This window comes from Salmo salar, chromosome ssa21 (genome assembly GCF_905237065.1).
Source record: "Salmo salar chromosome ssa21, Ssal_v3.1, whole genome shotgun sequence".
Lineage (NCBI taxonomy): Eukaryota > Metazoa > Chordata > Actinopteri > Salmoniformes > Salmonidae > Salmo > Salmo salar.
Genome location: NC_059462.1, coordinates 31194627 through 31217862, shown reverse-complemented (window position 1 = coordinate 31217862; position 23236 = coordinate 31194627).

Here is a 23236-nt window from a genome sequence, read left to right as displayed (position 1 = left end):
AACGGATGGCACTGTGATAGACTGCATCCAATTTGCTGAGTAGAGTGTTGGAGGCTATTTTGTAAATGACATCGCCGAAGTCAACGATCGGTAGGATAGTCAGTTTTACGCGGGTATGTTTGGCAGCGTGAGTGAAGGATGCTTTGTTAAGAAATAGGAAGCCGATTCTAGATTTAATTTTGGATTGGAGATGTTTAATATGAGTCTGGAAGGAGAGTTTACAGTCTAGCCAGACACCTAGGTATTTGTAGTTGTCCACATATTCTAAGTCAGAACCGTCCAGAGTAGTGATATTAGTCGGCGGGCAGGTTCGGCAGCGATCGGTTGAAAAGCATGCATTTAGTTTTACTAGCATTTAAGAGCAGTTGGAGGCCACGGAAGGAGTGTTGTATGGCATTGAAGCTCGTTTGGAGGTTTATTAACACAGTGTCCAAAGAAGGGCCAGATGTATACAGAATGGTGTCATCTGCGTAGAGGTGGATCAGGGAATCACCCGTAGCAAGATATCATGGATGATCAGTCCTTGCATCCATAGCTCTGTCTATGACTTTGAGAATGGTTACATTACTCCAGCCCCATCTCTCAGCGTTTTACCCAGTCAGGGGTGGGGCAACAGCTTGGTTATTGTTTCTACTGCTGATTGCCACTCTAATAGGCACTTACTATAGTCATTTTGAAATTGGAAAACGTTTTTTATTAAGTTGTACGTACATGTGATTCATGACAAAATGTTAAAATTAGGTGAAATTTACACTATATCTTTATTTTTGATTACTTATCGATTATCACATCATACTTATTGATTATCACATAATTATTATTACTATTATTTTTTCTTTAATCACTATTTGTATTACTATTATTGTTATTGTTGTTGCTGATGATGATGTCATTATCTGTCTCACTTTGCCATTCATCCTAACAGATCTGAGTGTGTGTTTGCATCTGTTTGTGTGTGTGTTCGGTGTGCAGACACAGAAATGTGTGAGTTAATGATTGAGGTGATCAGAGCAGGAGGAGAGAGGGAGGAAAGGAGTGAGTGAGTGAGTGAGTGAGTGAGTGAGTGAGTGAGTGAGTGAGTGAGTGAGTGAGTGAGTGAGTGAGTGAGTGAGTGAGTGAGTGAGTGAGTGAGTGAGTGAGTGAGTGAGTGAGTGAGTGAGTGAGTGAGTGAGTGAGTGAGTGAGTGAGTGAGTGAGTGAGTGAGTGAGGGAGAGGGGGAGAGGGGAGGGAGGATAGAGAGAGGAGGGGAGGATATAGAGAACAAGAGGCTCATCAGGACAGCAGGTGGGAGAGAGAGATAATTAGCCTACATCTCTTTCTGAGAGGACAATCTGAGGAATGAGTCCTTTAGAACGAGGGTAGCAATGGTATCACACACACACACACAAAGCAACAATGTGTGTGTGTCTGATAATGGTAACCTGTCTGGGTTGATGATGATGACTGTTTTAATTACACTTTTTGGACATGGTGGACAGAAACCATGCTGTAATTTTCTCTACAATAAAAGGCATTGATTGGGAGATATCTACTCTGTACATTTTCAGGGCAGGACAAAAATTATATAAACTCATTTTAATTCACTGAGGATAGTTTGGATATATATTCAGTATTTTCAGAATTCCTTCACTTGATGGGAACTTTAACTTTTACACGTTGGTAAGAGTTTGAAATTCATTGAGAAAAATACTGAATAATTGAGTGGTATGAAAACAGGACAGACACAGGAGATGGCTGGTCTTGCGGTATTTGGTATTTTAGTAGGATCCCCATTAGCTGTTGCAAAAGCAGCAGCTAATCTTCCTGGGGTCCACACAGAACATGAAACATGACATATTGCAGAACATTAATAGACAAGAACAGCTCAAGGACAGAACTACATACATTTAAAAACGGCACACATAGCCTACATATCAATACATACACACAAACTATCTAGGTCAAATAGGGGAGAGACGTTGTGCCGTGAGGTGTTTCTTTATCTGTTTTCTGAAACAGGCCTGCTCTTCATTTGATAGTCACTCTGTTTACTCCTCAGAGTCTCTGTGATGGTGTCACCAAAGCTCAATTGTTCTGCCTCCTTCTCTATGAAGTATACACTAGTTCACTCCCCCTCACGGATTTAAAAGCACTTGATTTATGTTCTCCATCTACCAATCCAATGCTTTTAAATTCTTAAGTGGGAGGGAATGACTTCAGAGAGAAGGGGGGAGAATCAGAGTATCTACGCCCCGGTGGCCTTTAGTAAACCCAGAGAACTCCGGATCCCAGCAGCCCACAGATCCCTATCAGCCTATCAGCCAATCAGCCGGCTGCGTCCTGCTTCCTAATCACAGCAGATGTGATAAGTGAATTATCCCTGTGCTCTGATCTCCATCTGATAACACTGTAGTTCCCTCTCTCCAGGGCACAACTCAACTCAGCTGAACCGCTACTGTTGAACATTTACTGTTTACCGTTTATCCTACTGCACTGTCTGCTCCTCTCATCTCTGGATCCCATCACTAACAGCCCAGTTAAAGAGGAGGAAAGGAAGATCAGACCATCTGTGACCACAGAGTCAAATGGATGTTATGAGGCATAATAGGAGCCAGCCGGGACAGTGCTGTGGTGATGCAGAGGAATGTACATATAACAAATAACAACAGGATCTCTGTTGTTAGGCCTACATTACTGAACACAGCGCAATATTAGACATCCCCCATTAGAGAAAAGGGGTCGCAGTAACTTCCAAAAGTATGTAAAACTTAAATAAAACATGAAAACAAATAAACATGAAAATGTTAAGCACAATAAAAAAGAGATATTTTATAGTGTCAAGGTAAGGCCAGAGGAGATACAGTCTAGCAGCAATATAAGAGGCAGTCACAGAGCCTACAGGGAAAAGCAGTATAAGAGGCAGTCACAGAGCCTACAGGGAAAACCAGTATAAGAGGCAGTCACAGAGCCTACAGGGAAAAGCAGTATAAGAGGCAGTCACAGAGCCTACAGGGAAAAGCAGTATAAGAGGCAGTCACAGAGCCTACAGGGAAAAGCAATATAAGAGGCAGTCACAGAGCCTACAAGGAAAAGCAGTATAAGAGGCAGTCACAGAGCCTACAAGGAAAAGCAGTATAAGAGGCAGTCACAGAGCCTACAGGGAAAAGCAGTATGAGAGGCAGTCACAGAGCCTACAGGGAAAACCAGTATAAGAGGCAGTCACAGAGCCTACAGGGAAAAGCAGTATAAGAGGCAGTCACAGAGCCTACAGGGAAAAGCAGTATAAGAGGCAGTCACAGAGCCTACAAGGAAAAGCAGTATAAGAGGCAGTCACAGAGCCTACAAGGAAAAGCAGTATAAGAGGCAGTCACAGAGCCTACAGGGAAAAGCAGTATGAGAGGCAGTCACAGAGCCTACAGGGAAAAGCAGTATAAGAGGCAGTCACAGAGCCTACAAGGAAAAGCAGTATAAGAGGCAGTCACAGAGCCTACAAGGAAAAGCAGTATAAGAGGCAGTCACAGAGCCTACAGGGAAAAGCAGTATGAGAGGCAGTCACAGAGCCTACAGGGAAAAGCAGTATAAGAGGCAGTCACAGAGCCTACAGGGAAAAGCAATATAAGAGGCAGTCACAGAGCCTACAGGGAAAAGCAATATAAGAAGCAGTCACAGAGCCTACAGGGGAAAGAGTGCCAGTTACTCCAACGACTACATACGTACTTTAAAACACTGACCTGCTTAGAGGGCCACCAGTCAAAGCAGGCCTAATTGAAACGTACTGTGTGTAAGACCATTCATTAATTGATTAAAGAAACCCCTCAATACAGAGGTAGATGATAAGAGATATCAGGTAGGTGTTACTGTGGTGATTAACCATCCCTAGAGGAGGCTTTGTAAAACACTGGACACATTAACCTTACTGTTGATGTCAGCCAGTGTTCACTTTCAACTGGGTGAGAGGATAGGAAGAAAAGAAGAGAGGAGAAAGTGTAGTGCCGGAGGGTGAACTTGAAGGAGATTAGTCTAATTTGCAGCAAACAGCAGAGGGAGAGAGAGGGGGGTTTATCAGGCTCTTGAAAGGGAACTTTAAACAAGCAGAGATATGGGGCAGAATTAAGGCCTTATTAATTGCATAGGCTTTTAAAAAGACCTGGGATTGTGACCTCCTCTAATATGAGGGATGCAGGAGGAAAGAAAACGATGTGTTCATCTTCTCAGTAGCGCTTAGATGCATGTCAAGAGTATCTATCACCCCAATTAACCAGGCTGAGAGGCTGTCAGGCTAACTGCTGTCAGGCTAACTGCTGCTACTGCTGATGGACAGGGGATGGAGATGGGATGGTGTTTGTGTGTGTGTGGTGCTTATCTACTGAATGCTCTCCATCATTGCGCCACACACACACGCACACACGCACACACACGCACACACACTGTCCCAGCTTCTATTCAGCAGCAGCAGATTATCAGTCAGGAGGTCAGTCCATAGCGGCAGAAACACATTGCTCTCTTGAAGAGGCAGCTTTAATCTCCCTCTCACCTCACCTTCCTTCTCATCCGCATCTCCTCTCTCTACCTCTGTCTCTTTCCCTCTATCCTTCTCTCTCTCTCTTTCCCTTCTCTCTCTGTCTCTTACCCCCCTCTCTCTGCCTTTGATCAGAGATCAAAACAGATCAGGGTGTTACAGACCCAGTCACCTGTCATCACTGTGGCCTATACCCCATGCTGCTGTGGCAGCACTTATACCATACACCCATTAGTAGTGGTTCTAGTCATCTAACTCTCCAGTAGAATAACAGTAGTTGTCGTAGAAACGTGTCTGTCAGCTACATCTTTATACCAATCTATAGGCTCAGAGAGCCTGGCACCACAACAAAATCTATCCCTGACTGAACCCAATGTGACTCGGCTAAAATCTCACAAGAGGCTGCAGTTTTTTGTGTTATTCTAGCAATAAAATAATACGTAGTCAAGAGCCTGAATTGAGCTGTTTGATAAAGAGTCAAATACTCCAAAGTTGTGCTCCTCCGCTGCATATCGTAACGCCTAACTGCAGATGTCCCATTGATGTCCAATATAATCACCAGCTTCCAGTGGGGGCTCTCTTAAAATACCACCGTATTCTACACTACTAGTATTGCGGGAGGAATGATGAGAATGTGTTTTTAAGGACCAGATGGTTACAATCCAGGCCCTGTTAACTAAACTAGACTCTCAGTGATTAAGTGGGATGATAAGTTGCTTTTCGTTAGAGAGGGTATCATTAGTGTGTTAATTAAAGCAGTAGCCAGGGTCTGTGTGACTGTCTGCCAGCTTGGAAACAGATCCCCTTCACCCAGGGGGCCTGACTCTCTCTCCATCTCTCTCTCTCGCTCTCTCTCTCTCTCTCTCCCTCCATCTCTCCCTCTCGCTCTCTCTAGCTCTCTCTTTCTCTTTCTCTCCCTCCCTCCACCTCTCTCCACCTCTCTCTACATCTCTCTCTCTCATTCTGATTCAAGGTTCACATGTGTGGCTCATGGGTCTCTTTTCCCCTCATTGGGGTACAGCACACACACACACAGAGACACCACACACACACATACTCACAGATGGCAGGCCCCCTGATTGGTACCAATGTCACCCTGTGTGGTCAAGCATCTAGAGCCTTGTGCTATGCTGTGCAGTGAGAAGATGTGGTGTTACACAACCCTGCCAAGCTCATATACCACACACATATGCTCATTATTAGGAATGGAAATGGAAGGGCATTGTCATATTTCTAGCACAGCACAGCACTCTAATATTCATATGAGCATATTCTCAGCATTATACAATGTGTACCCATTGCCCAGTTCATGGTGCTTTGTCCAGAAGGCAAACCAAGGAAAATGTTAATTTCTCCTCTTCTAAATCGCTCGGAGGAACCCAATTTCTGTGCCTTTGTAGCCAGCACAAAAAGACATTAATACAATCCACAGGCAGAGTGGAGAGGGCCGTACGTAACTGGCCTAGTTTTGGGGAGTGAGTGGATTAATAAAACATAGACTGTGTCTGTAACGGTACCCTATTCCCTATATAGTGCACTACTTCTGACCAGAGCCCTGTGTGCCCTTTGCCCTTACCATGTCTGTCTGCCAGCCAAGCCACAGCCTGGCTGAAACACAGCCAATGGAGACGAGCCTATACTCATTGCTTCAATGGGCTGTCTAGTCGGTCTTTTTATAGACTTGTGAAAGAGTAGACATCCTGATTGGTGTTAAAAAAAAGTGCATCCCTGCTTTCTGACCTTTCTCCATTCCTCTCTCTGCCATCTCTCTCTCCACTCTCTTAACCAGCACTCAGAAAACAACAGACACCTGACGGTGCCTTTATTGAAAACCTCTAGTGCTAAATGAAATGCCATCAATACCTCTAAATTGCAGGCGCTGCATATAATGTCAATCACTGTCCTTGAGGACTTGATGTTGACGGCCATTTTGATTACCCCTCACTTTGTTAATGTCCTGAGATTTACAGCACCTCCAAGGACAGTTGACTTTATATCACCATCTGATTTAAAGACTCAACAAATAATACTGTCTGCCTGGCCCGCCAGGATGCATTTATATAGCAGCCATTTCACAACAATCTTGGCGGGAGAGCCTTTCACTCAATCACTACAGCCAAACTCACCTTGACTCTCTCTGCTGGTACAGTCTGCCTCATAACGTGTCTCACCTCCATTGACTTCTCAGTTCTTCAGTGGTTTCTTGGTGGTTTCTGACACCTGTTAAATGTAATTCCTCAATGTTCCTCTCGATAATTCTCTGGCTAGAACAACAACAAAAAACATTCCATTAACTGATTAGAACCTGTGAAGGGATGGAGGGAGAGAGGTAAGGAAAAGTACATACTGTATCGCTCCTCCACTGACTATACATTTTACATGACTTTTAGGCCTACACATTCCAATGTTCTAATTACTGGTAACCGTGGTAAAGGCCAGCTAGCACCATGCAGCATTGTTTTGTTTGTTTGGTTAAAGTTAATGTGTGTATGTGTGTGTGTGTGTGTGTGGTGTCTCTATGTGTGTGTGCTGTACCCCAAAGAGGGAAAAAAGAGAGTTGCAAAGAAAAAGCCACATCTCAGACTGGCCAATAAAAAGAGAAGATTAAGATGGGCAAAAGAACACAGACACTGGACAGAGGAACTCTGCCTAGAAGGCCAGCATCCCGGAGTCGCCTCTTCACTGTTGACGTTGGGACTGGTGTTTCGCGGGTACTATTTAATGAAGCTGCCAGTTGAGGACTTGTGAGGCGTCTGTTTCTCAAATTAGACACTCTAATGTACTTGTCCTCTTGCTTAGTTGTGCACTGAGGCCTCCCACTCCTCTTTCTATTCTGGTTAGAGCCAGTTTGCGCTGTTCTGTGAAGGGAGTAGTACACAGCGTTGGACGAGATCTTCAGTTTCTTGGCAATTTTTCGCATGGATAGCCTTCATTTCTCAGAACAAGAATAGACTGATGAGTTTGAGAAGAAAGGTCTTTATTTCTGGCCATTTTGAGCCTGTAATCGAACCCACAAATACTGATGCTCCAGATACTCAACTAGCCTAAGGACAGTTTATTGCTTCTTTAATCGGGACAACAGTTTTCAGCTGTGCTAACATAATTGCAAAAGGGTTTTCTAATGATCAATTAGCCTTTTAAAATGATAAACTTGGATTAGCTAACATAACGTGCCATTGGAACACAGGAGTGATGGTTGCTGATAATGGCCTCTGTACTAGAGGTCGACTGATTAATCGGAATGGCCGATTAATTAGGGCCGATTTCAAGTTTTCATAACAATCGGTAATCGGTATTTTTGGCCACCGATTTGCCAATATTTTTATTTATTTTTATTTATTTTTATTTTACACCTTTATTAAACTAGGCAAGTCAGATTAAGAACACATTCTTATTTTCAATGACGGCCTAGGAACGGGGGTTAACTGCCTTGTTCAGGGGGGATTCGGGGATTCGTTTTTGCAACCTTCCGGTTACTAGTCCAATGCTCTAACCACCTGCCTTACATTGCACTCCACGAGGAGCCTGCATGGCAGGCTGACTACCTGTTACGCGAGGGCAGCAAGAAGCCAAGGTAAGTTGCTAGCTAGCATTAAACTTATCTTAAAAAAAGTATCAATCTTAACATAATCACTAGTTAACTACACATGGTTGATGATATTACTAGTTTATCTAACGTGTCCTGCGTTGCATATAATCAATGCGGTGCCTGTTAATTTCTCATCGAATCACAGCCTACTTCGACAAACGGGTGTTGATTTAACAAGCGCATTTGCGAAAAAAGCACTGTCGTTGCACCAATGTACCTAACCATAAACATCAATGCCTTTCTTTAGAATCAATACACAAGTATATATTTTTAAACCTGCATATTTAGTTAATATTGCCTGCTAACATGAAATTGTGTCACTTCTCTTGCGTTCATTGAACGCAGTCAGGGTATATTCAACAGTTTGGGCAACCTGGCTCGTTGCGAACTAATTTGCCAGAATATTACGTAATTATGACATAACATTGAAGGTTGTGCAATGTAACAGGAATATTTGGACTTAGGGATGCCACCCGTTAGATAAAATACGGAACGGTTCCGTATTTCACTGAAAGAAAAAACGAGATGATAGTTTCCGGATTCGACCATATTAATCACCTAAGGATCGTATTTCTGTGTGTTTATTATATTATAATTAAGCCTATGATTTGATAGGGCAGTCTGACTGAGCGGTGGTAGGCACCAGCAGGCTCATAAGCATTCATTCAAACAGCACTTTCGTGTGTTTTTCCAGCAGCTCTTCACTGTGCTTCAAGCATTGCGCTGTTTATGACTTCAAGCCTATCAACTATAATTTAATATCATTTGTGGAACGTTCCAACAGGAATCTATTCCAAAAACTTCGTAAATAACAAGGTTTCCAAAAAACAACGCTTACAAAGTTGTATAGCGGCAGAATAAGATACCGGGTAGGGAGCGGTCTATTTCATTGCGTTTTTCACACATCACAATTATTCCGAAAAATGTCTGTCCTCACTCTGGTTGCCTATGGACAAACATTAAGAATAAGCTACGTGGTGAGTTGATGCCTATTCGGCAGCTAGTTAGCTAAGTTTGTATGCGTTGCTACTTTGTATGCATTGTTGGTTGGCAACCTTTTACTTAATGTTTTTTGGAACGGATTCCTGTTGGAACGTTCCACAAATTATACCCACCCCTTCAAGCCTATCAACTCCCAAGATTAGGCTGGTGTAACCGATGTGAAATGGCTAGCTAGTTAGCGGGGTGCGCGCTAATAGCGTTTCAAACGTCACTCGCTCTGAGACTTGGAGTAGTTGTTCCCCTTGCTCTGCATGAGTAACGCTGCTTCGAGGGTGGCTGTTGTCGATGTGTTCCTCGTTCGAGCCCAGGTAGGAGCGAGGAGAGGGGCGGAAGCTATACTGTTACACTGGCAATACTAAAGTGCCTATAAGAACATCCAATAGTCATAGGTATATGAAATACAAATCGTATAGAGAGAAATAGTCCTATAATTCCTATAATAACTACAACCTAAAACTTCTTACCTGGGAATATTGAAGACTCATGTTAAAAGGAACCACCAGCTTTCATATGTTCTCATTTCTGAGCAAGGAACTTAAACGTTAGCTTTCTTACATGGCACATAATGCACTTTTACTTTCTTCTCCAACACTGTGTTTTTGCATTATTTAAAACAAATTGAACATGTTTCATTATTTATTTGAGGCTAAATTGATTTTATTGATGTATTATATTAAGTTAAAATAAGTGTTCATTCAGTATTGTTGTAATTGTCATTATTACAAATAAATAAATAAAAACGTCCGATTAATCGGCAGCGGCTTTTTTTGGTCCTCCAATAATCGGCATCGGTATCGGCGTCGAAAAATCATCATCGGTCGACCTCTACTCTGTACACCTATGTAGATATTCCATTAAAAATCTGCTGTTTCCAGCTACAATAGTCATTTGCAACATGAACAATGTCTACACTGTATTTCTGATAAATTTCAATGTTAATTTAATGGACAGAAAATGTGCTTTTCTTTCAAAAACAAGGACAGTTCTAAGTGACCCTAAACTTCTGAATGATAGTATATATACAATTGTATTTAAATGTAATGTGTTAACTGTTCTTCATCCAATAGAATAAAGAAAGGACCTGGATTACAGTTGAGGTTACATTAAAAGTACATAGTGCAAGAGATCAATGCCGTACGAGATTCTGCACAGATTATTACAACAATTGTGAAGATCTCCACAGACCTGTGACCTGTGAATGCCACATTTATAGTTTTGTTAGTTACTGTAGGCTGACCTCAAAATGTGTCTATGGATGTGCTACTCATTTTAATGTTGAATAAATACTGTTCCATTAGTTTACTGTATTACAAAAGTTACATTGAATTGCGCTTGGTTGTTAACGGAAGCAAATATCAACATTTGAAGGAGATATCTTTTGTGCCACTGACTTAGTCTCACTTTAATTCCAGTTTATCGACAAATTAATAATTGATATGTTGGATGCACGTCTCCATCTCAACCAAGAATAAAAGTGAATTAAAACTTGCGTTGACAACCAAACATAATTCAATATCTATTTGGTCTACAAATTAATAATTCATATGTTGGATTCATGTCTCCATCTCAACCTAAAATTGAAGTTAAAGAATAGGAGACGTGAATCCAACATATTAATGATTAACTTGAAGATTAAATTTGATTTCAATTGAAACCCTAGGCCTATATGTATTGTCTGTTTTTAGTTGAACCCTGGGTTGAATTGAAACAAAAGCTGTTGATGACTTTGCAAATGCTGTAAAGGTCTCAATACTGTAGAATAATTGATGATATGACTTAAAAAGTATGGTTATATTTCATTTGCAGTTACTAAATATATATAATTGACATTTGTTTGGTAAAAACAGTACGATAAATACACATGTAGATAAAGTCCATTCTAATTTTTTTCTCCTTTTCTTTTATATATTTAGTTATTAAGAGATCTCACACTAGTCATTCTCACAATAGCACATTAGTAGTAGTCAGTGACACAATGTCAAAGCTAAGTAGGGCTTGATTAAAACTCTGGATGGGAGACCAAATGAACAGCTGTCGATAGATCAACTCCCCAGTAGGAGGTGCTGCTTAGCCTATTGTTTTTTTTCTGATAGTGGGTATGATGTCTATGTCTATGATGTCTATGAAGAAAATGTGTTACAATGATGACATAATCCTGTGGTTGAAATTCCAACCTCAAAACAACATTTGATAACTTTTTTCAAATTCAGTGCCTTCGTAAAGTATTCAGACCCCTTGACTTTTTCCACAATTTGTTATGTTACAGCGTTATTCTAAAATGGATTAAATTATTGTTTTCCATCATTAATCTACACACAATACCACATAATGCCAAAGAAAAACAGGTTTTTAGGAAATTTAGCTAATTTGTTAAAAATAAAGAACTGAAATATCTAATTTACATAAGTAGTCAGACCCTTTACTCAATACTTTGCTGAAGCACCTTTGACAGTGATTACAGCCTCGAGTCTTCTTGGATATGATGCTACAAGCTTGGCACACCTGTATTTGGGGAGTTTCTCCCATTATTCTCTGCAGATCCTCTCAAGCTCTGTCAAGTTGGATGGGGAGCATTGCTGCACAGCTATTTTCAGGTCTCTCTAGAGATGTTTGATCGGGTTCAAGTCTGGGCTATGGCTGGGCCACTCAAGGACATTCAGAGACTTGTCCTGAAGCCACTCCTGCGTTGACGTGGCTGAGTGCTTAGCGTTGTTGTCATGTTGGAAGGTGAACCTTCGCCCCAGTCTGAGGTCCTGGGAGCTCTGGGGCAGGTTTTCATCAAGGATCTCTTTGTACTGTGCTCCATTCATCTGTGCCTCAATCCTGACTAGTCTCCCAGTCCCTGCCGCTGAAAAACCTCCCCACAGCATGATGCTGTCACCAGCATGCTTCACCTCACCGTAGGGATGGTGCCAGGTTTTCTCCAGACGTGATGCTTGGCATTCAGGCCAAAGAGTTCTTTGTTTCATCAGACCAGAGAATCTGGTTTCTCATGGTCTGGGAGTCTTTAGGTGCCTTTTGGCAAACTCCAAGCGGGCTGTCGTGCCTTTTACTGAGGTGTGGCTTCCGTCTGGCCACTCTACCATAAAGGCCTGATTGGTGGAGTGCTGCAGAGATGGTTGTCCTTCTGGAAGGTTCTCCCATCTCCACGGAGGAACTCTAGAGGTCTGTCAGAGGGACCATCGGGTTCTTGGTCACCTTCCTGACCAAGGCCCTTCTCCCTAGATTGCTCAGTTTGGTCCGGCAGCCAGCTCTAGGAAGTCTTGGCCATTGTGTTCTTGGGAACCTTCAATGTTGCAGATTTATTTGGTACCTTTCCTGAGATCTGTGCCTCGACACAATCCTGTCTCTGAGCTCTATGGACAATTCCTTCGACCTCGTGGCTTGGTTTTTGCTCTGATATGCACTGTCAACTGTGGGACCTTATATAGACAGGTGTGTGTGCATTTCCAAATCACGTCCCATCAATTATATTTACCACAGGTGGACTCCAATCAAGTTGTAGAAACATCTCAAGGATGATCAGTGAAAACAGGATGCACCTGAGCTCAATTTCGAGTCTCATAGCAAAGAGTCGGAATACTTATGTAAATAAAGTATTTCTGCTTTTATTTTTAATAAATTTGCCAAAGATTCTATGTACCTGTTTTTGTGTGGTCATTATGGGGTATTGTCTGTAGATTGCTGAGGATTTTTTTTAATCCATTATGTAATAAGGCTGTAATGTAATAAAATGTGGAAAAAGTCAAGCGGTCTAAATATTTTCCGAAGGCACTGTTTTTCCATGTAGATTCCACATCAAAATACATTGACAAATTACGTTGAAACAATGTTGATTCAACCAGTTTTTGCCAAGTGGGAATGTCGATTCGAGTCCTGTGGACTCACAATAAACTTCTTTAAAATAATAGCAATACTGCCTTATGTAGGATGATAACTACAATCCTATTGTACACTTTGTAATGCTGATCCTCCTCGAGTCAAATAATATGTGACAAAGCAAATGATTGTCAAAATACATGTAAAACGTTGTAGGACTACATTTAGGTGTACATGTTCATGTAATATAGCCTATGATTATTAAGCAATAGCAGTGTGTGGTGTGCAAGGCTGAAGAAAGAGGTAGCTCGTTATTAAATTCATTCATAATGTTAATTTTCAAACTGTTGGCTGTAGGTGTCCCTTTTCAACACACTAATAAATAGCATGAGCTGGCGCACACCCAAAGAAGTTAGTAGAGATGCTGACCAAAGGCGAGTAAACAGTAGGGTATAAAATAAATAAAGAGAGTTGCACACTCTATATACAAGCACCCAGTAATATATTGGGTAAACCACCAACTTTTCGTAACACAATACATGCAAATCTACATTACAAAAGGGGGGGGACTCATGTGATATTTTAACCCTTGCCACAATCTGTGACATTTATGTGGACTAGGCACTTTGCAACAGTGGTGGAAAAAGTACCCAATAGTCATACTTGAGTAAAAGTAAAGATAACTTAATAGAAAATGACTCAAGTAAAAGTTAGTCACCCAGTAAAATAATGCTTGAGTAAAAGTCTAAAAGTATTTGGTTTTAAATGTACTTAAGTATCAAAAGTAAATGTAATCAGTAAAATATACTTAAGTATCAAAAGTAAAAGTATAAATCAGTTAAAATTCCTTATATTAAGCAAACCAGACAGCACGATTTTGTTGCTTTTTAAATTTACGGATAGCCAGGGGCACACTCCAACACTCAGACATCATTTACGAACGAAGCATTTGTTTTTAGTGAGTCCGCCAGATCAGAGGCAATAGGGATGACCAGGGATAAGTGTGTGAATTAGACAATTTTCCTGTCCTAATAAGCATTCAAAATGTAACTAGTACTTTTGGGTGTCAGGGAAAATGTAAGGAGTAAAAAGTACATTATTTACATTTGGAATGTAGTGGAGTAAAAGTAAAAGTTGTAAAAAATATAAATAGTCAAGTAAAGTATAGATACCCAAAAAACGACTTAAGTAGTACTTTAAAGTATTTATAGTTAAGTGCTTTACCCAACTGCTTTGCACAGAGAGCAATTTGACCAGTCAGTCAAATACACGTGATAGTTGCTTTGATGATCAGAACGTGCTGTTGGACTGAGGACTCTTCCATGAACAAGTGTTGGAACACGTCCAACCACATCTACGATTTGATTGGATGATGCAGAACTTGTGCCAGGATATAATCAGTGCCACCTGCTGAGGTTAGCATAGGGCTAACGTGTGCCTTGTTATCTGATGGGAAGACCTAGAATTTAGTGTTCTGTTAAGTGCAAGGAAATCAACTATTTTAATTGGCTGATACGCATTTTGTGCCAGAGAACCTGTTAAATTTAAATGGTTGCAAGAGCCTGATCAATGCTTGATATGTACAACTGTAAAATACATTTGTTTATATTGTCTTACATTGGCCTTAACTTGCATCTTGTCTTTATTGTTTGAGTTTCTTGCCAAGTGGAAAGCTGCATGTACCCGGTGTGTTCCACAGAGAATGTGCGCAACTGAGCACATTTTTACTGTGCAGATGCTGCTCTATACTTGGAGAAGGGTGGTATTTTGGGGTTTAGAAATGATTTTCCCAGTGATAAAACTTTTATGCTCAGCGTTTCTATGTTGAATAAATAATCTAAACGTGAAGATAATTCAAAATCCATTCTATTTTGTGAAAATATTCATGTTTTAAAAAAGCCTAATCATGTGACTTACTTACCTGTCTTTGGTATCTTCCAGGTACGGGTGGCGCTAAATCTTTCAAGTTTACTCAGATTGAAAATCAGATTGATAAAGGGCAGTGTGGCTGCCTAGTAGCCCACATAAGTCTCACTATCTGGTGAAGTAGCAGCAGGTAGTCTACTTTAAGACTGTTGGGCTAGTAACTGAAAGGTCACTGTTTGAATCCCTGAGCCAACTAGGTGGAAAATCTGTCAATGTGCCCTTGAGAAATGCACTTAACCTCATTGCTCTGGATAAGACTGTCTACTGAATGACAAAACAAACATTTTCTGGACTTATTGTAATGCAGGGTTATTGTTGTAATTTAAAATAGCACTCTACTTAACTTTGCTTTTGTGCAACTACTGTACTTTCATTGAAAACATTTTTTTTTTACAATTCCTGCAAGATGAGAGAGAGAGAGAGAGAGAGAGAGAGAGAGAGAGAGAGAGAGAGAGAGAGAACCTGATACTCTAGTAATCGTGTTTGATTGATGGACGTCATTCCAGACAGTTTTCTGTGATTAGGCCAGTTCAGTGAGTTATGCAAACACTGCAAGCTGTTTGACTTGCTGTTATGGTGTAAAGTAATGGACAAGGAGAAAATTAAGATGGATGACTCTCCCTTTGGAAAAAGCCACGCAATCCAAATGTTATCACAGATCTAGAATGCATTGTAAGCCAATGACATATCCATAACTTTGATAGAGTATATTTATTCCACTAATATGTTGACCATGCATTGATGTGAATGGGAGATTTGCGGGAAATGTGTATCTCAAGTTAGACTGGGCCCTGTACAGCTGTCCACCCACTACTGTAGGTTACATGGTTTCCATTACAACCACAATGTTTGAAAAAAACAACAGCAATGGGATTAAGTGAGTCAACTCAGCTAAGAGGAAGCAAACAAAATATTTAAAATCCAATTGTTACTGATATTATCACAGTCATCATCTCTGTCATTACCGCTGTGTTTTCCTCCAATGAAATCTACTCTCATTTTCCTCCCCATTAGATGTGCATTATCATCTAGTCTACAGAGGCTAGGCCAACATGTGTGCTGCTCTCACTCAGATCTCCTCCTGAATACACAGAATTAATTCAGGAGAACAGCAGCAAAGTTGCAATTTCCTGTAATTTAGCAGGAAGGGGGTAGCTGCTGGGCATTCAGTGGGGAGGGAGAATTCTCCCTCCCTCTGTTCCCCTTTCCTCCACTCCTCCTCCCCTCCCTCTCTCTTCTCTTCTGAACTGTAGACAAATTGGCACTTCTCTTTGTCCTAACCCTGACACAATGGATTCGGATGACAAACTGTGAGATTGATTCTGATTCTGTTTGTCACTCAGACCCAAATAATGACAAAGAAATTCCTCTCAACTACTATAGCAAGGTTATAGCTTATTACTTAAATGCTGCCCTGCTATACTGCAGCAGACTCAACTGACAGTATGGTACATCATGTCTGGTTTCAATTAATGGATGATTATTGTTTACATGCACACAGCATAACACAGAATGTTTTTTTCAACAGAGTACAAGCAGAGCCGAGTGCTGGCTGGGAAGTAGTCTAAAAGAGCCAGAGCAGCACATTCACAGTTCAAACTCACAACTAACATTCATCACTGTTTCAATATTTGGGGCTTACACTGGATGCTCCTACAGGCCCTGATGCGTGTATTTTCCTCTCAGCATCCAAAGGGCAGGAGTGATGTTGTGAATAAAGATAAAGGATGAGTTTAAAGAGGCTAACACAGAGCCAAACCCTGCCTCTTCCCTCATAGTGAGCCACTGCACCACAAAGACAAACAGGTGAATTATTGATGTCCTACATTTGTATTGAAGAGGTATCATCTGAGGAATCCGCTATTTTTTCTCTGCTAGCTGAAACACTGTTGTCAGCACACCTAGTTTAGGCCAGAAGTGCTTACTACTGCTGCATACAGCCACACAGCTCTCTGTGTCTCACTGCTTCTACACACAAACACATACACACACAGCTCGCTGTGTCTCAGATGGCCACGTGTCTGTTCATCACAAATACCTCTCCATTACAGTAACAGAGTTACTGAACAGAGACAACCTAATCATGAGTCCAACTCCACCAGGACACGGCTGAGTTATATGTTTCTCTCCCAGAGAACACAAAGAGGGTTTTGTGTGTGTGTGTGTGTGTGTGTGTGTGTGTGTGTGTGTGTGTGTGTGTGTGTGTGTGTGTGTGTGTGTGTGTGTGTGTGTGTGTGAGAGAGAGAGAGAGAGAGACGCAAGCTAGAGGAATAGATCTGCTCACAAATCTCTGTTGCTTACAGCTCTGTTCCTCTCTGCTCAGCCTGGTATCATAGAAGTAACATAGTAAACATAAATCTGGAACGCTCAAATGAGTATGATATGTTATGTTTTGTATGGTTACATAAGACAGAAGGTTACTTAAGGCAAAAAACTAAAAGATTTTGGATGGTCAGGATGGATGGGTAGTCATATAATGTGAACATCTAGCAACCTAAAGGTTGTGTGTTCGAATCTCATTAAGGACAATTTTAGCTAACTAGCAACTTTTCAACTACTTACTACTTTTTAGCTTACTACTTAGCATGTTAGCTAACCCTTCCCATAGCATAATCCTAGCGTTAAGCCTTTAACCTAACTCCTAATCTTAACCCTAACCCCTAATCCTTAGCTTAGCTAATGTTAGCCAGCTACAGTGAGGGAAAAAAGTATTTGATCCCCTGCGGATTTTGTACGTTTAACCAATGACAAAGAAATGATCAGTCTATAATTTTAATGGTAGGTTTATTTGAACAGTGAGAGACAGAATAACAACAAAAAACCCCAGAAAAACGCATGTCAAAAATGTTATAAATTGATTTGCATTTTAATGAGCAAAATAAGTATTTGACCCCCTCTCAATCAGACAGATTTCTGGCTCCCAGGTGTCTTTTATACAGGTAACAAGCTGTGATTAGGAGCACACTCTTGAAGAGAGTGCTCCTAATCTCAGCTTGTTACCTGTTTAAAAAGACACCTGTCCACAGAAGCAATCAATCAATCAGTTTCTAAACTCTCCACCATGGCCAAGACCAAACAGCTCTCCAAGGATGTCAGGGACAAGATTGTAGACCTACACAAGGCTGGAATGGGCTACAAGACCATCGCCAAGCAGCTTGGTGAGAAGGTGACAACAGTAGGTGTGATTATTCGCAAATGGAAGAAACACAAAAGAACTGTCAATCTCCCTCGGCCTGGGGCTCCATGCAAGATCTCACCTCGTGGAGTTGCAATGATCATGAGAACGGAGAGGAATCAGCCCAGAACTACACGGGCGGATCTTGTCAATGATCTCAAGGCAGCTGGGACCATAGTCACCAAGAAAACAATTGGTAACACACTACGCCGTGAAGGACTGAAATCCTGCAGCGCCCGCAAGGTCCCCCTGCTCAAGAAAGCACATATACATGCCCGTCTGAAGTTTGCCAATGAACATCTGAATGATTCAGAGGACAACTGGGTGAAAGTGTTGTGGTCAGATGAGACCAAAATGGAGCTCTTTGGCATCAACTCAACTCGCCGTGTTTGGAGGAGGAGGAATGCTGCCTATGACCCCAAGAACACCATCCCCACCGTCAAACATGGAGGTGGAAACATTATGCTTTGGGGGTGTTTTTCTGCTAAGGGGACAGGACAACTTCACCGCATCAAAGGGACGATGGACGGGGCCATGTACCGTCAAATCTTGGGTGAGAACCTCCTTCCCTCAGCCAGGGCTTTGAAAATGGGTCGTGGATGGGTATTCCAGCATGACAATGACCCAAAACACACGGCCAAGGCAACAAAGGAGTGGCTCAAGAAGAAGCACATTAAGGTCCTGGAGTGGCCTAGCCAGTCTACAGACCTTAATCCCATAGAAAATCTGTGGAGGGAGCTGAAGGTTCGAGTTGCCAAACGTCAGCCTCGAAAGCTTAATGACTTGGAGAAGATCTGCAAAGAGTAGTGGGACAAAATTCCTCCTGAGATGTGTGCAAACCTGGTGGCCAACTACAAGAAACGTCTGACCTCTGTGATTGCCAACAAGGGTTTTGCCACCTAGTACTAAGTCATGTTTTGCAGAGGGGTCAAATACTTATTTCCCTCGTTAAAATGCAAATCAATTTATAAAAATGTTGACATGCGTTTTTCTGTTTTTTTGTTGTTGTTATTCTGTCTCTCACTATTCAAATAACCCTACCATTAAAATTATAGACTAATCATTTCTTTGTCAGTGGGCAAACGTACAAAATCAGCAGGGGATCAAATACTTTTTCCCCTCACTGTAACTAACTGTCACGTCCTGACCATAGTAAGTTGATATTTTCTATGGTAGGGTAGGTCAGGGCGTGACAGGGGGGTGTTTGTCCGTTTTTGTATTTCTATGTTTAGTTTCTAGTTTTGTATTTCTAGGTTGGGTTTTGTTTGACCTCCAATTAGAGGCAGCCGGTTGTCATTGTCTCTAATTGGAGGCCATATTTAAGTTGATGTTTGTCCCACTTGTGTTTTGTGGGTGATTATATTTTGTGAGTGTGTTTGTTCCTCCTGCGTCATGGTTTGTTGTTTTGTTCCTTCAGTTTATTTTGGGCTAGGGGGCAGTATTGACACGGCTGGATAAAAAACGTACCCGATTTAATCTGGTTACTACTCCTGCCCAGTAACTAGAATATGCATATAATTATTGGCTTTGGATAGAAAACACTCCAAAGTTTCTAAAACTGTTTGAATGGTGTCTGTGAGTATAACAGAACTCAAATGGCAGGTCAAAACCTGAGAAGATTCTGTACAGGAAGAACCCTGTCTGACCATTTCTTGGCCTTCTTTGCCATCTCTATCCATTACAAAGGATCTCTGCTATAACGTGACACTTCCTATGGCTGCCATAGGCTCTCAGAAGGCGGCAAAAAGCTGAATCGTGGCTTTGCAGGCTCTGGCTGAAACAAAGTAGCGCGTTTGGGTAGTGGCTGGTTACAGTACTGTGAGACTCGGGCTCGTGCCCTCGTTGACCGAATGCTTTGTTTTCTTTCCTCTGTTTACCTAAACGGAGATTCCCGGTCTGAATATTATCGCTTTTTTACGAGAAAAATGGCATAAAAATGGATTTTAAACAGCGGTTGACATGCTTCGAAGTATGGTATTGGAATATTTAGAATTTTTTTGTCACGAATTGCGCCATGCTCGTAACCCTGATTTACCATTTCGGATAGTGTCTGGAACGCACGAACAAAACGCCGCTATTTGGATATAACGATGGATTATTTTGGACCAAACCAACATTTGTTATTGAAGTAGCAGTCCTGGGAGTGCATTCTGACGAAGACAAGAAAGATAATCAAACTTTTGTAATAGTAAATCTGACTTTGGTCAGGGCTAAACTTGGTGGGTGTCTAAATGGCTAGCCGTGATGGCTGGGCTATCTACTGAGAATATTGCAAAATGTGCTTTCACCGAAAAGCTATTTTAAAATCGGACACCTCGATTGCACAAAGGAGTTCTGTATCTATAATTCTTAAAATAATTGTTTTGTTTTTGTGAACGTTTATCGTGAGTAATTTAGTAAATTGTTAGTAAATTCCCCGGAAGTTTGCGGGGGGTATGCTAGTTCTGAACGTCACATGCTAATGTAAAAAGCTGTTTTTTGATATAAATATGAACTTGATTGAACAAAACATGCATGTATTGTATAACATAATGTCCTAGGTGTGTCATCTGATGAAGATCATCAAAGGTTAGTGCTGCATTTAGCTGTCTTCTGGGTTTTGTGACATTATATGCTAGCTTGAAAAATGGGTGTCTGATTATTTCTGGCTGGGTACTCTGCTGACATAATCTAATGTTTTGCTTTCGTTGTAAAGCCTTTTTGAAATTGGACAGTGTGGTTAGATTAACGAGAGTCTTGTCTTTAAAATGCTGTAAAATAGTCATATGTTTGAGAAATTGAAGTAATAGCATTTCTAAGGTATTTGAAAATCGCGCCACGGGATTCAACTGGCTGTTGCGTAGGTGGGACGAATTCGTCCCGCCTAGCCCAGAGAGGGTTTCACTGTCCAATAAATATATGGAACGAAACCGACGCTGCATTTTGGTCCGATCATTCGAACAGCCATGATACTAACGTTAGAGTTAGCCACCTAGCTAACTATAGACACACCTAACTGGAATTCGTAACATATCATACATTTTGCAAATTCAGAATATATTGTACTTTTTCAAATTCATAACATATTGAACGTTCTGCAAATTTGTAACATATCCTACAAATTGTAATTCATAACATATCATAAAAAATGGATGATGGACATCCACAAAATAATACATACCATAAGAAATGTAACATAACATACTAAATGGAGTGTCTTGGATTTCAAATCAAATCAAATTGTATTTGTCACATGCGCCGAATACCACAGGTATAGACCTAACAGGCTGACTACATCGCTCTTATCGCGTTGCAGGTAAAATAACAACTCAATGTTTATATCCCAGGACAAATTAGCTAGCAACAGCAAACTATCTAAATAGGACAAATTAGCTAGCAAGTGCAAGCTAGCTAGCTAAATTGCCATAAATGTTTAATGCTTAAGACCTGTTCAGAGATTGTTTTGATATTTTAACCTCCATGTCGTGATCGCGTTTGGTGTGGGGGGACAAAATAAATGTATGCACAATGGCGCACGCGCGCAGCCGGTTTGGGTTCCGTGTTAAGTGAAATACTTACTTACAAGCCCTTTACCTTAAAAAAAGTAAAGATAAGAAAAACAAATAATTGAAGAGCAGCAGTAAATAACAATAGCGGGGCTATATGTAACAGTGTAGGTTCCGTCCCTCTCTTCGCCCCAACCCGGGCTCGAACCAGGGACCCTTGCACACATCAACAACTGACACCCACCGAAGCATCGTTACCCATCGCGCCACAAAAGCCACAGCTCTTGCAACGCAAGGGGAAACCCTACTTCAAGTCTCAGAGCGAGTGACGTCACCGATTGAAACGCTATTAGCCCGCACCACCGCTAACTAACTAGCCATTTCACATCGGTTACACTCACCCCCCCTTTGACCTCCTCCTTTTCCGCAGCAACCAATGATCCGGGTCAACAGCATCAATGTAACAGTGTAGGTTCCGTCCCTCTCTTCACCCCAACCCGGGCTCGAACCAGGGACCCTTGCACACATCAACAACTGACACCCCACGAAGCATCGTTACCCATCGCGCCACAAAAGCCGCGGCTCTTGCAACTCAAGGGGAAACCCTACTTCAAGTCTCAGAGCGAGTGACGTCACCGATTGAAACGCTATTAGCGCGCACCACCGCTAACAAACTAGCCATTTCACATCGGTTACATATATACAGGGGGTACCGGTACTTAGTCAATGTGTCAATGTACGGGGCCACCGGTGTTGAGGTAATTGAGGTAATTATGTACATGCAGGTAGGTTTATTAAAGTGTGGGGGGGGGACAAAGTCTAATGGCTTGGGGTAGAAGCTGTTTAGAAGCCTCTTGGACCTAGACTTGGCGCTCTGGTAACGCTTGCCATGGGGTAGCAGAGAGAACAGTCTATGACTAGGGTGGCTGGAGTCTTTGACAATTTTTTGGGCCTTCCTCTGACACCGCCTGGTATAGAGGTCCTGGATGGCAGGAAGATTGGCCCCAGTGATGTACTGGGCCGTACGCACTACCATCTGTAGTATCTTGCGGTTGGAGGCCGAGCAGTTGCCATACCAGGCAGTGATGCAACCCGTCAGGATGCAAACTTCAGTTAGTGCTAAATACGGCTGCTAGAATCCTGACTAGAACCCAAAAATGTGATCATATTACTCCAGTGCTAGCCTCCCTACACTGGCTTCCTGTTAAGGCAAGGGCTGATTTCAAGGTTTTACTGCTAACCTACAAAGCATTACATGGGCTTACTCCTACCTATCTTTCCGATTTGGTCCTGCCGTACATAACTACAAGTACGCTACGGTCACAAGACGCAGGCCTCCTAATTGTCCCTAGAATTTCTAAGCAAACGGCTGGAGGTAGGGCTTTCTCCTATAGAGCTCCATTTTTATGGAATGGTCTGCCTACCAATGTGAGAGACGCAGACTCAGTCTCAACCTTTAAGTCTTTACTGAAGACTTATCTCTTCAGTAGGTCCTATGATTAAGTATAGTCTGGCCCAGGAGTGTGAAGGTGAACGGAAAGGCTGGAGCAACGAACTGCCCTTGCTGTCTCTGCCTTGCCGGTTCCCCTCTTTCCACTGGGATTCTCTGCCTCTAACCCTTTTACAGGGGCTGAGTCACTGGCTTACTGGTGTTCTTCCATGCCGTCCATGGGAGGGGTGCGTCACTTGAGTGGGTTGAGTCACTGACGTGGTCTTCCTGTCTGGGTTGGCGCCCCCCCTTG